Source organism: Microtus oregoni, unplaced genomic scaffold (genome assembly GCF_018167655.1).
Source record: "Microtus oregoni isolate MIOR12 unplaced genomic scaffold, Mior012 000009F_ref0000495, whole genome shotgun sequence".
In the NCBI taxonomy this organism is placed as follows: Eukaryota; Metazoa; Chordata; class Mammalia; order Rodentia; family Cricetidae; genus Microtus; species Microtus oregoni.
Window position 1 is genome coordinate 43129949 of NW_024543068.1, and position 17530 is coordinate 43147478.

The following is a 17530-nucleotide window of genomic DNA, read 5'->3' on the forward strand; positions in this document are numbered from 1 at the left end:
GTCATTTCTCATTAATATTTTTGCCTCAGCAGCTCCCAGAATAAAAAAAAAACTTTTTCACAAACTCCACATCTGACAGAGGGCTGATCTCTAAAATATATAGAGAACTCAAGAAACTAGACATCAAATTACCAAATAAATCAATTAAAAATGGCATACAAAATGAAACAGAATTCACATCAGAAGAATCTCAAATGACCAAAAGACATTTGAGGAATTGCTCAACATCCTTAGACATTGGGGGAAATGCAAATCAAATCTGAGATACCATTTTACACCTATCAGAATGGCTAATATCAAAAACACTGATGACAGTTTATGCTGGAGAGGATGTAGTGTAATGGGAACACTCCTCCACTGATGGTGGGAGTACAAACTTGTACAGCACCTTTTGAAATTAGTATAGTGATTTCTCGGAAAATAGGGAAACAATCTACCAATCTACCTCAAGACACAGTCATACCACCCTTGGGTAAATACCCAAAAAATGCTCCATCATGCCAGAGGACACTTGCTCAACTATGTTCATAATAACAAAACCTGGAAACAGGTTCTTTTGGTTGCCCCGCAACCAAAAAGTGGATAAGAAAAAGTGGTATATGTACATAATGGAGGATTACTCAACTGCAAAAAAAAAATGATATCATAAAATTTGCAGCCAGATAGATGCAAGTAGAAAAAAAATCATCCTGAGTGAGGTAACCCAAATCCAGAAAGACCAATACATATATACTCACTCATAAGTGGATATTAAATATAAAGCAAATGATAACCAGGCTACAATTCACAGACCCAGTGAAGCTAGGTAACAAGGAGGACCCTAAGAAGGTCCCAGGAAGGGGAAATAGATGATATCTCCTGGGTAAAATTGGAAAAGAGGAGGGTATAGGGGCGAAGATGGGAGATAAGAACATGAGGAAACATAATGAACAAGTTGCAGGAGGGACTGACAGGGAGAGCAATGAAGGCGATATCTTGATAGAGGGAGCCTTTATGGGGTTAAAAAGAAACCTGGTGCTAGGAACATTTCCAGGAATCTACAAGGATGACCCCAACCTCCTAGCAATAGTAGAGAGGCTTCCAGAACTGGCCTTCTCCTCTAATCAGATTTTTAACTGCCCTTATTGGCATCATAGAACCTCCATCTTGTAACTGATGGAAGTAGATGAAGAGATCCACAGTCAAGCACTGGGCCAAAGTCCAGGAATCCTATTGAAAAAAAAAAAGAAGTGAGATTGGGAGATTGTACAAGCCATGGGATCACGAGGAACCCACAGAAACAGCTAACCCAAGCTCATGGTACCTCATGATATCTGGAACTAGAGCTGTGGGGTCTGCATGGGACTGAGCTTGGCCCTCTGCACAGGGGTGACAGCTGTGGGGCTTAGTCTGTTTGTGGGGCTCCTGACAGTGGGACGAGTATCTATCCCTAGTGTTGAAATTGGTTTTTTGAAGCCTATTCCCTAAGGTGGGGTGCCTTGCTCAGCCTTGATACAGGGAAAAGGGGCTTGGTCCTTCCTCAACTGATGTGTCAGGCGTTGTTGACTCAGCCTTACCCTTTTGGAGAGCGGATGGGTATGGGGGGATTGGAGGAGAGGTGGTGAAGTAGGAGCATGGGAGGGAGAGGAAACTGTGATTGGTGTGTAAAATGAATTAAAAAAAATAAAATGACAGTGTAAAAGTAAAAAATAAATAAATAAATAAATAAATAAATAAATAAATAAATATTTATGCTTCAGAACCATTCCAGGCCCACGACAAGGACATAAAAGAGGGCCCACTGGCACTCAGTTCAGTCTAATCAGTCTACCGATAGCAGGAAAGTGGATTCTAGAGATACAAACACTGAAGCTGAATTCTGGCTTTTCTTTTCCCTTTCAGGTGGAGGTTGAGTAGCCTCTTTACCTTCCTTCCCCATTACTTTTCCTTAGATCTAACCACCAGCCCCATCCTCATCTTAGCTCCTCAGGGTCAGAAACTGCAGGTCTTTCTGCTTCCATACTTTAAAGATGTGGAGTAAGAGTGGATCAAAGGGTAAAAGGAGGCCTTTACGAACTTCTGTTTACATAGAAATAGCCTCCACCTCCCCATATAGTAGGAAAATTAAGCGCTTTCTAAGACCCTTGTGAGAAGGAAAAACTAGATAAGCTAGACAGACAGACAGGAAGTGTGCACACATGTGTATAGTCAGGGTAGGACTAAGTTAATAAATGGGAATAGGACAGGGGGTTGTTCTAGCCCCCACCCATTGATAACTGGGAAGAGAGTAATCTTATAAAGATACAGTTTTCCTCCCTCTTGCTCAGGACTGCGATGGGGGAGCCAATTTAGTAAGTTCTTGGTCAGAGTGTGGCAGCATAATGTTTCTGCACTTCTTAGCTCTGGGTGATCTGGAATTCCCCTCTGTATGCTGTGAATGTGTTTTATTGCCATTGGTTAATAAAGAGGGTGCTTTCAGCCAATGGCTTAACAGAGTAAAGCCAGGCTGAAAGAGATATAAAGAGAGAGTAGGCAGAGTCAGAGAGAAGCCATGTAGATGCACTGTAACCCTTGCCGATAAGCCACAACCATTTGGCAATGAACAGATTAAAAGAAATTGGTTGATTTGAGACATGTGAGTTAGCCAGAACTACTCTTGAGCTGTTGGCCAAACAGTACTGCAATTAATATATATTTCTGTATGATTAGTTCTGGAGTTTGGGCTGCCGGGAAATGAAGAAGCAGTCTCCCCCAACATCCGGGAATACGAGTTAGCTTGTTGTTCATCTCTCCCTCGTCAGAGATCTCTAGTGAACCAACTCTGTAGTCAACCTCCATATTGAGTAGAAAAGGATGATGAGGTATATCAAAGATGTGCTCACTTTAGGTGAGGTTGTCTTTGTCCAGCTTGCTGTAGCTCTCCAAGAAACTAAACCAGGAACTGCTTATACTGATCTTACTCTTCTCACTGGGGACATCCTCCTAGCCAACTAACATGAGTTGTTCCAGATCTTCAAAGGTGATGTTGTTGGCCAGCTGCTGAAAGGAGAGTCATACTCTGTCATGACAACTTCAGAGCAAAGAACTCAGAGTGAGGGCAATCTCGGGTCTCGGATTCCTAAGTAGGTTCTGGAGCCTGTCCCTTGGCTCTGGTCACTGCTGTCACTGCTGTTGCTCCTACCATAGCTACCTCTTCCATTAATACTGGTTTTCTTTTTCCTTTTAAAAATACTTTCTGACCCCTACTTTAATTTTTATGTGTATGGGAGTTCTGTCTCCTTGTCTGTACACCACGTTCTGTTGTATCTTCTGGGACTGGAGTTACAGACAGATGTGAGCTGCCATCTGGGTACTGGGAGTTGAACCCAGGTTATCTGGAAGATCAATCAATGCCCTTAGCAGTTGAGCCATCTCACAGTCCCCTGTTTAAGCCACTGGAACTAAATTTGATACACATTTGAGATATTTTCTCAAAACAACTGGATTAGAGTAGGTAAGGTAAATTTCTTAGGGTCTGACTTCTGCTAATGTTTTTGGACTTGCACAAGTTACAATATATTACCTTTCCTGCCGGGTGGTGGTGGCGCACGCCTTTAATCCCAGCACTTGGGAGGCAGAGGCAGGCGGATCTCTGTGAGTTCGAGACCAGCCTGGTCTACAAGAGCTAGTTCCAGGGCAGGCTCCAAAACCACAGAGAAACCCTGTCTCGAAAAACAAACAAAAAAGAAAAAAGAAAAAGAAAACAATATATTACCTTTCCTATTTCCCATAAGGTTGAAATCATTTCAAGATAGCACAATTATTAAAGCCAGGAAATAATGAGAGCATAATTAACTGTCATATAAACTATATTAGAATCTTCCCAGATTTCTACTTACTATTTTCTTAGCCTAAGGTCTATTCTAAGACTCTATGCCACATTTAGTTACTGTGTCTCTTCAAGTGACCTCTTATCGAAAAAAAAAAAATTAAGTCAGATGCTGCTACATCCTTGGTCTATCACATTGAAGCATATGGTAGCACAATATCTTAGTACTCATGGTACTAATTTCTAGATTTTTCTAAAGATAGATAAATTTCTCTTGATTTATCAGCTTTTCATTTGTAGCTTTCTATCCAAGTGAATTCATGAGAGTATATTGGGAATCTGTCTTCTTGAGAGGTTCCAAATTGATCTACCTTAGATCACTGAGGCCTCTTCAAACTTTGATCATAGTATTTTTAAGATAGCTCTGTTATTTAAATAAGTAAATATGAATAATCATAACTATGTTTCTCACTGTCCAAGAAAGATAGTAAAGCCTAAAGCATACCTGGTCAAAAACTGGGTGATGATACCTGAGTGTCTATTAAGCATCATGGCTTGGAAAGTCGGTGATGGAAGATTCACAACTGCAGAGTATTGCTTCTCCTTAATAGAACACTGTCATTCCAGAGCAGCTTATTTCCCCCTTTTCCACTCTCTCTTTACCTGAGAACTTTCTACTGCTTCCTTAATATAATGCTCAATCTTATCTTGCATCTTCTTTTCCTTGTTCTATCCCGGCACCCAAACAGAAAATCAAGCACTGTTGTCTGTATTTCCTTTTGCTCCCACCCTCATCATGGGTTATTTTATTCATTTTAACAATTAATTACATTTACCATTTGCTTTTAGATTGGGTTCTCCTCACATCCTGCTTTATTTCAAGTATTTGCTTAGGGGTTGTGTGAAACAATCTTTAACAATGACAGCTGTATGACTCTATCTTCACAACAGTTGCTGCCCATTTTCCCGCACATCTTTCCCTTTCCCACCCACCCACACACGAGATAAATTCATTAGATTATGGCTTTATCCTTATTGCAAAAATTTTCACTACTGGGGAGATACATGGAGTCACAAACCACATAACAGCACGGGAGGACAAGAAGAAATAGCACACAAGATGATAGATACCATGCAACCTTTCTGTATAGGATGTATACATGTTATCTTGTCTCTATGACAAAATACGTAACCGAAGCAGTTTGAGGGAATAAGTGTTGGCTTTGGCTCATAGTTTCATTCCATCACAGCAAAAAGAGTGTGGAAGAATTTACAGCAGCCAGAAAATGTAATAGAAGTGTCTGATGTGCCTCATATATTGATGGATCATGAAACAGAGACAAGGCCAGAACCAGGGATACACTATAATCTTCAAGGTCTTGTTCCCTTTGACTCATGCCTGAAAGGAAAGCCCAAATTCTCTGTTTCCTTGACCTCCCAAGACAATGCCGTGAGCTAAGGAACAAGTATTCAAACATGTGACCCAATGTTGTTTCGTGTTCAAACCAGAGCAGTAGCTCTGCCATCCAGGTATCTGTGAGTACACATTATGGTGTTGGCATAGAAACAAAACCACCTAGTTTGTCAAAATCAATCAGCTTCATTCAGGGTTGAGTGATGAATATCATCTTACGCTGCCTGTTTCCTAAACAAAGTCTCACATATTACAGATGATGAATGGTATACCCTGAAAAGATCTTTCCCTTTCTATTTTATAGATATGTACTACTCTGTTGTGAAGATTAGACATGTCATAATTCTTTCAATTACTGCTTTATTATGGACTCCCAGGCAATCTCCAATATTTTGTAGTGATAATGAAGAAAATTTGGAGAGATTCTCCAGGAAAAAATTGTGTTCTTGATCTTCAGAAAATAACATAGAAAATCTGTAAGGACTTCAAGAACTCCAAACTATAAAAAATTTGCATCTACTCTCTTAAGAGCTACAGACTAGGAACAATCTGTGACAATTGATCAATAGGTTCTTCTGGCTCTGTGCCTGCTATAGAAAGCATCCAAAGCTCAGCGCCTTAACTGTTGAAAAGACAAGTAGACAAAGGGGGACTAGGTTGAGGCAAACTATACAGTGCTGGCCCAGAACGATCAGAAGGAAGGATCTAGCTCACAGCCAATAGGAGATTCAAGTAGATGCCACAGGGAAAAACGCAATAATAAGTGTTAGACTGGCCTAGGAGATAAATCAAGATTTAGAGGATGAATAAAAATCCTTCTTCCAAAGACTTCCTCTTTCAATGTAAACATGTGGTCTATGAGGAAGAACAGACCCTTTGTGAATTTGGGAAGGACTATCCCTGTCAGTGATGTTAGATTTAAAACTGACTGAATACTGCACAACCAAGATTATTGTACTAATTATATTTTGCTGTGTTAAACATTTTTCAGAGTTCAGTGGCTCAATACTGTATTGCATGTGTTGCCTTAAGGTTTATATAAGGTCATAATTCAGGAGGTGCTTTAGTTTGGCATTTGAACTGTGAACTTTACATTAAACAACCAATATTTACAATCTCTGATGACCTCATGCGAGCTTCAGAATCCAACTTCCAATTTTCTTCAAATGGCTGATGTCAGGAAGCTTGACTTCCTCTGTAGATGTTGCTATGGGCTTTAGTTCCTTGGCAGGTGCTCTTACTCTAGGGATTTTTTTCCTGTCTATATCCCGAAACACTTGACTTCTCAGGAGAACAGCACAGAAGAGAGAAAGCATGGTGCCCTAATCTCCCAATCTCTGGAATTACACACTATTAGTTCACCAAATTAATTTGATCAAAGCAAATCACTAAATAAGACTACACTCAAAGGGAAGAGAATTAGGTCCTGACTTCTAAAAGGAGTAGTGTCAATGAATACAGGGGATGCTTTCTACCACTGTGCCACTTTAGAATAAACTACTAGTTCCGAAGCTTTCGAGTTTATCCCTTCACCATGCTGCAAAAGGACGGTGAAGCAAAGGGATGATATCAGCAACTCAAGCAACATTTCTGACGTCTTTGTTTACATCCTGTAGGAAGTTCCATATAAGGACAGGCATAAAGAACATGACGAGATAAAATTGACTGCTCCATCAAACACGGTATTCAAATCAATGGAAATAATGGAGTCTCATGTTCAACACCTAACCTGAGAATTCAGGTTTGGGAGCACCAAGGAAAGATGCTGAGAATCAGATGTCCTGGGTGAAACATAGGTTCCAAACCATAAGCAATATGCCAGCTGGCATTCAAGTAACTTTTCTGTAAATCAATTACCCAATCATTTGAAAGCAAACAACAGTACCTACTTCTTAGGGTTGATGGGAGAATGAGTACATCAAAGCTGTTAAACATAACCTAACAACTCATGCTGACTTTGGCAGCACATATGCTAAAATTGAAATGATAAACTAACATCAGTGTTACTAATACTATTATTGTAATTTCTGTTACTATATTCTGCTACTATATTTGCTTTTCTTTTTGGTAGAAATTATTTGGAATTATTAATTCCAGATAATACTTTATTGAAGTTCTTGGGATACTTGAGAGTTATGTTATGAGAAAGTAAGCAAAGAACTTTTCAACCTTTAATCTCTTGAAAGAATGAATATCTCAAAGAAGAAATTCAATTTGTGTGTAAAGTTCAAAACTAAAGATGGCAAAAACTATTTCATGAGGGTGAAACTTGCCTCATGAAACAAGAAAAAGTTGCAGGACCTGTGTTCTAATTCTCAAACCCATTTAAAAGCCAAGCATGCCCGCATGGGTTTTTTGATCCCAGTGGTAGATGCCTGAAACTTGTAGATCCCAGGAGAATGCTGGACATTCAACATAGATGAAATGACCATCTTAAGGTTTAGCAAGAGACCTTGTCTCAAAAAACTAAAAAAGCGTGGGCAATAGTAAAGGAAAAGACCCTTTGTCCTCCTCTGAACGCTAAATGCAAGCACTGTGTGAGCACACACAGATGCACACACAGACACACTATGCCCACAATGTGCTTCTAAATGTATAAATATATCTAAATAGAGAGACTTCTGGTATTTAAACAAATGGTTCATTATTCTGAATCTAGAGAAAGATATATAATTACTGATCACTCTGAGTCCATTCTGGATGAAACTGTTGAGGAGATAGAATTTCAAAAAGGCTCATGGTGCCTTTTGTTTTCTCATAGAAACAGTCGTGCTGCCTGATTCTCTGCCTCTATCTCAATGCCTCCCATCCTCTGCAACCTCCTCAAGAACACTCCAAATGTGTCTCATGGATCCTCTACGGCTCATTACCCAATGACTTAGCAGTGATGTGCTAAAGCCTTCCACAGGGCTAGAATTTCTGTACCTGACAACCTTTGCAGAAGCTAAGCCATTCACGGCCAAGGAAGCTCAGACATCCTGTGAGTAATTACTACAGACTCAAGAAAATGAACACTGACTTTTGTCTACACAATATTTTTTAGAAAGCTTGTCTCAACTGAGAATTTTACACGGAAACAAAATCAGATTAAAATATGGGCTGCCACTATTACTGAGAAAATGTGGGATTTAAGCAGGAAATTTAGAAGTTAAAATTACACAATGCAATGGTAGCCCTCCTGGTGGATGGAGAGGTTGGGTGAACTTATCCCCTCCCTACAACAACATCTTGTGGGGAAAGAAGCCAGAAGCTGGGCGATGTTACTTCTCCATTGTGACTGTGGGCATGGTTCCAGAGCAAAACAAAAACCTTCAGTTTGTGGCCCAGTAAGAAGTTTTCCTATTGTTACAGGTAGGAAAAACGAACCCTCTCCTTTTCTTTAGCACATGATCTTGGCACAAACGGCAGTATGATGGCTTTGTGGAGATGGCATGACAAGAGGGCAGAGATCACGCAAAGCGTGGGTATGGTGATGTGTGTATTGTCCCTCATGCTCCCTTGCTGCTCTGGGGAGCTCAATTGTTCTTTCCAAGGGAGAAGTTTGACTTCCCTTTATAATTTCTCTTCACCTCACAGCAGTCAAGTGCTCATATTACACTCCCTGGAGACGGCAACACCATTACTGTTGCCTTTATCTGTCACTTTTTGCCAATCCTTCATGATCTTAATTTTTCAGATATCTGTTTCTGAGTGGGGACTTGGAAATAGTCTTTTGCCCAATTCCAGATGGAACTTTGGTAATATTGTCAAAGTATTAATGCTTTAAACTAATTTTCACTAAAATATTAATGGCTTCTACATAATAGTGTCATTGTAAATGTAGCAATTCGGTGCTTGAATTCAATCCCATAGGGACACGATGACATGTTCCTCTGAAAAGTCACTTCAGAAGGTTGTGTGCATGGCGTCACTTTATGGTGCCTTTCAAAATGGGGAATCAACCTCAGTGTTACAGAACTGAGGTGCTATTAGACGTCTTGGCAAAAGAAAGTAATTATAGAAGGGGGGGACGAACATGTAGCTCAGTTGTAGAGTGCTTGCCTACCTGCACAGTGCTCTGGGCTCAGTTGCCAACGCTGCAGACGTAGGCCGTGTGTTCCATGTCTGTGTTCCAGCACTTGGGGCTAGAAGCAGAAGAATCCGATTATCATGTCTACCCTTTCAATATTTAGATAATCATATGAAGGAGCCCATAAACTAAAGGCATTATCAACACTTGCTTTTAGATTATAAGTAATAAAGACACAACCTTGCATCTCTGCTGAATTTTCTTTAGTAATTGACTAAGTATTGTTGCTTTATTTGACGTGTGTTACTAAATTGGAAGGAAAATGCTTGCACCACAGGCTATAATCTCCTTGCATTTAACTTATGTAAAGCACCCTGGTGCTCTGCTCTGCTCTGTGGTGTTTTAGCCATAGCACTTTGAACTCAAAGGCTGGTATGCTCTAAGTTTGAGTTTCTAAATCATCAATAATTATTTGTCAATGAATTAAATGGTGAACATTTGCCTGCTCTAATCTGTGGTCTTGAGAATTGAGAAGAGTAAGTCAAGCCTGCTGTGTTCTTATTCTCACTGGAGTGTGACTTGCTAACTTCGGAAGGATTTCGTGTATTACTCACGGAATCTCCCTCTTAAAGGAAGCAGAAGTCACTCGTCACTCCGCAAGGAAAGTAAAGGCATAGAGGTGTCACTGGAGCAACACCAGCTGACAACACAAAGCTCGCTGTGGAAGTGTCAAAGAGAATCAGCTTCAAAAACAAGAATTCAAAGGTAAGGTCCAGAGGCCAGCACTGAGCATTTCCTCATATTGATATATAAAAGAATAACACTTTTTAACTAGTAGTTCCTAACTTATGGGTTCACTACAAACTTATGGGGCTAGCAACAAACCTGGCACTGGAGAAATTCTCACAAATCCACAAGAATGACCCCAGCTAAGACCCTAAGCAATAGAGGACTGGGTGCCCGAACTGGCCTTGCCCTGTCGTCAGATTGATGACTTGGAAAAAGAGATTGAGACCTACAGTGGAGCAGGGGTCTGAGCTCCCAAAGTCTAGCTGGAGTGAGAGGAGTGAGAATATAAGCAAAGAGGTCATGACTATGATGAATACACCCACAGAAACAGCTTACCTGAGCTAATGGGAGCTCACTAACTCCAGCCGGACAGGGAAAGAACCAGCATAAGACCAAACTAGACCCTCTGAATGTGGGTGACAGTTAGTTGTATGGCTGGGGCAGACTGTGGGCCACGGGCAGTGGCACCAGGATTTATCCCTACTGCTTGTACTGGCCTTTTGGAACCCATTCTCTTTGGGTGGATACCTTGCACAGCCTAGATATAATAGGGAGTGCCTTATCCTCTCTGAAGAGTGGATGGGGGGTGGATGGGGGGCAAGGTGAAGGGAATTAAAGGAGGGGAGGGAGTGGGAATTGAGATTGGTATGTAAAATGGAAAAAAATATAGTTTGTTTTCTGTTTAAAAAAAAGAAAGCAAAAAAGAAAAGAAGGTTCTTGATGTGATGAGTAAAATATCTCTGGTTTCATTACTCACTGTTCTGACACCCGCATAAAATCCTTTCTGATTAAGTAAATGATTAGGTATTCCAAACTAGAAGAACCCATCCTAAGAATCCCACAATTTAGATGGTAATCACTGGGCAGGACTGGAGAATTTACCAAAGGCAACACAAGCTGTGGACCTTCTCTGGGAGAAAGAAGAGAATAATTCTTGTTTTGTATGTTACCACGAATCAAGAGTACGAAGGCAAAATGCTGCAAAACTTAAAGAGTTATAAATAAACAAATAGTGAGATGTTTTGGTGGTTAAGAGCACTAGCTACTTCTAGAAGACTTAGGGTTCAATTCCCAACACTCACATGGTAGCTGTAACGTCAGGCCCAGGGGAATCTGTCCTTTAGGGCCTCTGAGGACACCACACATGCATGGCCACAGACAAAGATGCAGAGAAAACACCTATACCCCTTAAAAAGAAAAGAAAAAGAAAAAGAGAATCAGGGAAACTAAGAAACAGAGACTGGAGACAGTGAGATGTACCAGGGTGAGTGTATCAACCTCTCTTTAAAGTCCAGGCAAGAGCTAATTATTATTTTAAATCTCATTTAGCTTTTACTTAGTAAACTTCAGTTAATTTTTCTAAAGCTATCATCAAGATTTTAATCTTCAATACATAAGCCCAACATGACTTATATAATAAAAAATATGCTTCATAATATTCCATAAAATAATTAATAAGGCCTTAACAAAATTATTCCTATGGGATGTCTATTTGCAAAATGGAAACCTGGGTCTTATTTCAAGGTAATTCACATTTACTGTGAAATAGTTGAATAATTTCATTTTCAAAAAAAATCCATTCAAAGACTAAACTAAAACTTTGGTCTGAAATGATCTTGAAAATACAATGCCTTTGACGAAAGGGGCCAATTTAACTAGTAGGCTTTTAATCATTTAAAGCAGTAAGGAGTTTCTGCTTCATTTTCAACAGGACAAGGCAGCATTAACGCTAGACCATTCCATCAGAGGGGCTTGATTATGCTCTCCGGGTTTTAAATTATGCATATGATTGGTGACACAAATACATGTTTAAGTGGTTGCAAATTTAAAAAATCAATATTCCCAAAGAACTAAAATTATGCCCAATCATAAATAAAAATTAATTCACCTGCATATTTTGATCTACAACTTATCCTAGAAGAGAAATATCTTTTTGCATCAACTTGTATTCATTATATTTCATACAAATATAGCTCAAATCAAACACAAACCTATTCTGATTGACTATATATATATATACACTCTCTTCCATGTTCTTTGCTTTTGCAGATGATCTAGAGTGAGATGGGGATTGCCATGTTGCAGGGATCCTACAGCATCCAGGACCCATTGTTCCCAAGGGAAATGAAGCCTATACGGGAATGTACTGGTGTGCTTTGCACGGAATGGGGAAAATAGCATATGTCACTACTGTACAGTACACAACAGACAATTATGATTCAACTGTCCAAATTATAATCAGTTTGACAAATGTCCACAAACGTCTTCATTCTATTTTATATTTTCCCTAAGACAAGGCAATCACACAACCAGACAATTCCATCAGGGAAGCTTGTTAGCTGCTTAGTCTGTTAAACCCTGGTTGCCATAGCATCTAGAGTTGAAAAAGCTGCAGATTGGCATGAAAAAGCATGTCGACAATTGCCCTGTCACAGCATGCAAGCCAGGTCTGCTCAAAGGCAGCACACTACAAGTTTTCTTTCCCAGTTTGCACTACCCCATGCTGTTTAATAATATCCATTTACTGGTATTGGGATTGATCTAGCGCAGTGTAAAATTCACATCTAGTGAGACTTTGCTTTTCACATGGAGTGAATTCTTTAACGAATGAGAGTGTGGCAATTAATTTAGGAATGCAATACTGTATATTCTATAAGACGTATATTTAGATTTAATAGAGAAACTGTCCAAAATTTTAATGCTCTGTGTTTTAAAGAGCACAATAGTTTTACTTGGCAATCTTTCAGTTGACTTTCTCGTCATTTCTGAAGCCTTGTTAGTCATACTTTGGTGATGATAGACAGCATTCAAATTACAGAAGTATATTTTTAAATGTATTTTAATCATGCCATAGTCATTTCTTCTTCATATGCATGGTATAATTTAATTAAGGACATATATTTCTAAAATAGCTATAATTTAATTAAATATTAATATCATGAACACTAAAATTACAGTCTAGAGAGCAATGTGCATCAATTTTTTTCCAAAGGGATTATATGCTTAATGGTGATAAATTACCATGTATTAATAAGAAAACGTAGGTTTCTACCAATGGAAATTCAGACCCCTGCCAACTCCCAGATTCACATCGTCTATAGATCTGAAATAAAGGAAAGCATGTTTACAAACAGCAGTTGTTAACTTACTGGAAATGTAAAAGCGTTAAAAATATCAATGGCAATTGTGAATCAGGTAATTATTTTGATTAAGAAGTTTATACTTACATTACTCAGACTTTGCCCATTACCACCTATCCTAATGTTTCTTCAATTTAAGTTTTTTTTTAATTCTACAAAGAACAAAGTAACATGAAAATCACAACCCACTAAACCAATCTGGGTGTCAAATGCAAGGATTTTTCCATATTGTTTAAAATGCGTGCTCTTTCTTTTGATGCCCATTGTTTTGTTTTTGTGGTACATAAAGGCATTTTCTACTGTGGACTGGGTGAGCTCATCATTTTGACTCTTTCACATAAGAAAGTTTATCCGTGGTTCATCACAACATGAGAAAGCGGTGAATTGATAGGGAAATGCTGAGGCAATGGTTCTTCTTCACTTTCTGGAGCTACTCAACACCTCTTGCATTTTCTTTTCCCTTAACAAGTTTGCCAAATATTTTCAATAGAAAAATTAGAGCAAAAGAGGTTGACTTTTACACACACACACACACGAAAAGAGTGATCAGGAATGCAGACTGGACCTCTCCAATCAGGAAATTTAAGCCCCTAATTTTCTAGGAATCCTCAAAATAAATTTCAAAATCTTGACATAAAACTTGGTTCACATATGGTGTCCATGAATGTGTTTTCTTATACCACATCTTCCAGTTTTTTTAAAAAAGAGAAAAGCTGTTTACTTGTTAAAGGTCTTTTTATAAGCTTTGATGACTCAAAAACACCTTCATTTTAACACATGGAATTTGGCAGCGAGCATAACCATGCTACCATTTGAAAGACTTTGATATTTTGAAAAGAAGGGGATTAAAAACAACAACGATTGAGAATAAGTTGGCTCTGATGTCTAGAACAAAAATTTCTCAAGTATGAATTTTAATGTGAAGACTTACAAGGGAAGTGTATCTGCCAGAACACCATAACCTATCAAAACCCTAGTTATTGCAAATGAATAACAGCAAGTCATGCCACAGACTTTACCCTGGTGTAGCAAGTGAAAATATAGAGTCAAACATGTGGCAAAAAAAAAAAAAAAAGACATGGCAGGTTGGTAAATGTGTCCATCAAATGGAAAGGAAAGGTGAAGATAACGTATCTTCGAATTACATTTTCCCAGAAAAAGGTAGGTTTAACCTTGGTGTTTATTCCTGCTCCCCATTTTTTTTAATTAACTCTCAGCACTGCACAAAGCAGTCCACGCTGGATTAAAACAGGTACTACCTTTGATTTTGTCTTAGGATACATGTACTAAGTCAAGATCCACAACCTAAAATCTGAGCCTCACGGAAACAAGAACAGATTTCTGTAACGCAGAGTGCCTAACCTACAGCCAGAACACTTAACAGTACTCCACAAGCCCAAGGCTACTTCTGGACAGTGATTTGAAAACATATCCTGGACTTCGTAATCAGTCTGCATTCATATTACGAATTCCCAATATATTTTAACTAATTATCTATGAACTGCATTTTCTTTCTACCCCAGACTGACTCCCTGTTCATTTTTGTATTCTAATACAGGAAAATAAGGAGAGCGCTTTTCAGCTTTTTAGAACATGCTCATTAGATGCGATGACTAATACTGGCTATGCTCTATAAACTATCTCATTTTGACTAGAGCCAAATTTTTAATTAAAATTATGCAAAGAAAATGTCAATAACCCTGAAATCCCATAAAAAAGTGAAAAGGAAAGAAAAACACTTTGACTTGTGATCAGAGGGAGTATCTTGCCATGACATGATTCCTTTCGTGGTTAAAAATGTCACAGTGAAGATCCAACACACAGCATTGTTTTATTTTTTTAATATACTCGAGTCTCACTGATTTCCCTAGCGAAGCCCCCGCTTACAGGGAATGCAAGCTCCGTGTGAACACATGCATTCTTGGGTGAAGGCAGTTCTTGCTTCTCTGGGTGATTTGGCCTTGTTCTGAAACCGTCTTCACCTGACGGAGAGCACATTACGTGCTAGATGGGCCTCACACCGCTGTCTCCATGCTGTAGCATACAGCCGTGAATTTGCTACGATCTGTTTAATCAGCAGCGCATTGATTTTCCGCAGCTTTCCTTCATTTTAGCCCCATAGCAGGCTTCTGTAATTTCCTTTGGACAAAGTGTAACCAAACTGTGCTAAGTGATGTTGATTTGCAGGCAAAAGTAAAGGGGTAAATATAAATTAACAAGCTATAAACATTTTACAAGTGGGGAGTCAATAAAAACAGTGTCTGCAGTTTCTTTAAAAAAAAATGATTTGAAGCAGATTGTTAACAAAGGTGTCCAAAGAAACTGACATGAGTCTGAGAATAATTTTTGCGCTTTGTGATTAAGAATTGATCAGTCTAAAAGCCTCAGATGCAACTGAATCACCCATAAGCTGCTGGCCTGAAAAGGCTCAGCAGGGGCTGGTATTTGTTTGTTAAACTCCCATGATTCCAAGTAGATAATTGGTCTGTGAAGTTCATGGCAGAATCTGAATTTGCTTTCTTGCTTCCCAGCTGGCTGAGCACTGGTTTATAGACTTCTGTGTACAAATTTAGCCAGCAGCAAACCTCACATCTTTAATATAAAAGGTGTTTTGTTGTGTTTTTCAGGTGCTGAGTGGAAAACCCACACTCCAGAAGCTCATTAAAAGGGCCAAGTTACAGTACAGGTTTATTTCTGTCACAGCATCTCTGAAAACAGTGGCAAGGATTAATATGTTTCTTTAGTACTGGAAAAAGCCTGACACAATCCCTTGTGAATTTGATCATCTGTTTCTTTGCCTGTAGAAGATCCAATCTCCTATTATATCTGAAAGTTACAGCTGTAGACTACTGCAAGGAAGGATTCATAAGCTACTGCAGAACCCTGGGGCAAAGCTAATTGTTTTATTCAACAATCACTTATTTATTTATTAATTATTTCATATCTCTCCCTTATAATCTTTTACGACTCTCCCTCAAAGTGAAGATTGCGGCTTATAGTCCTGAGAGTTTGAGACAAGTTCCTGTGGACCAGAGTATTGGATAAATATTTATATAATTATAACAGGTCGCATTTTACAGGCAGTAAAATGTAAGCTTCTTATTTTTTAAAAAAGCAATAATGCCTTTCTGTTGTGTCTAGTTCTGTAACGATAGATATTATTAACTAGTGGATATTATGTTTCTAACATGATTTACCATGTGAGGCATGCAAACTTTAGGAAAATTTACAATGCAACACAAAATGATTGTTTTACATCAAGTTAAATCTATTTGATATTTTTAAAACTGTAATTTTTGTAAATGTGCATTTATCTATCATAAAACAGGTATGCTTTGGATCTGAGAACTCTTTACCCTCATCCTTCTTCTCCTCTTCCTCCTTCATTTCTTAGGTTCATTGAGAATGTTTATTTCTTACCTTTTTTCTTTTATTATTTTGGAGATAGATGCATTCAAATTTCAGGCACAAAATGTATATTTTTTAAATGTCATATGGAGTGTTAACACAAAATTAGAAGCATGCACTGTAAAGGTTTGAATGCAAAGGTTCCAATGTCAAGATTCCTACTCACCCACACTTTATATTAATGGCAATGATGCCCAGATGGATAGGATGAAGTGTATCCATGCTTGCAGAAGCTGTGTTTCTGTTTCCTATACACCACACACATTCAACCCATAATATTTATTTCTAAATATAGAACAAAATTGCATAGACTCTTGTGTTCACCTATGAATGTGCTGTCTTCAAGCACTAAAAACAAAATCAAACTAGTAGTGAAAAAAAAAACAGTCAAGCGAAACACACTCCATTCCTAGTGCGCTCTCCCTTCTGTTTCTCAAAACAGAATATTTTGCTTTATGTTGTCTAACAACAGAGTCCACTACTGCAAGTAAATATAAGAGGATACTTTCATGATAAGACAATAGCAAAATAATTGCTAGTACGATCATATACTTCAAAAATATTCAGCTGACATCATGTGAGTACTGTGTCTGGAAAGGCCAACCAAGAAGGAGCCCATGAACCATGATGCAATGGCAACCACTGCTTAGTACTGAAGAGCCACATAGTCTGCACTCAAGCCTTTTCACAAAGTAAAGTGTTACTCCAGTGTTATTCATTAAAAAGAACACTCCAAGGATGGTTTGGTGGATACAGCTGCATCCCCACAGGAATTTCTTCCCCTGAGCTTTGCTATTATATTTTACTTGCATACATAATGGCAGCATAATTATTTCTACCTACAGTTTCTTTCGATGTCTTACTAAGACCTTCCCCCCTACCTTGTTTCAATAAAAATCATTTTAGCCAAATGTTAGGCAGTGTTTCCTTCTGTTATGAACACTGATGGTTGCGTCATTATTGCATGTCACGCTTGTCTCATA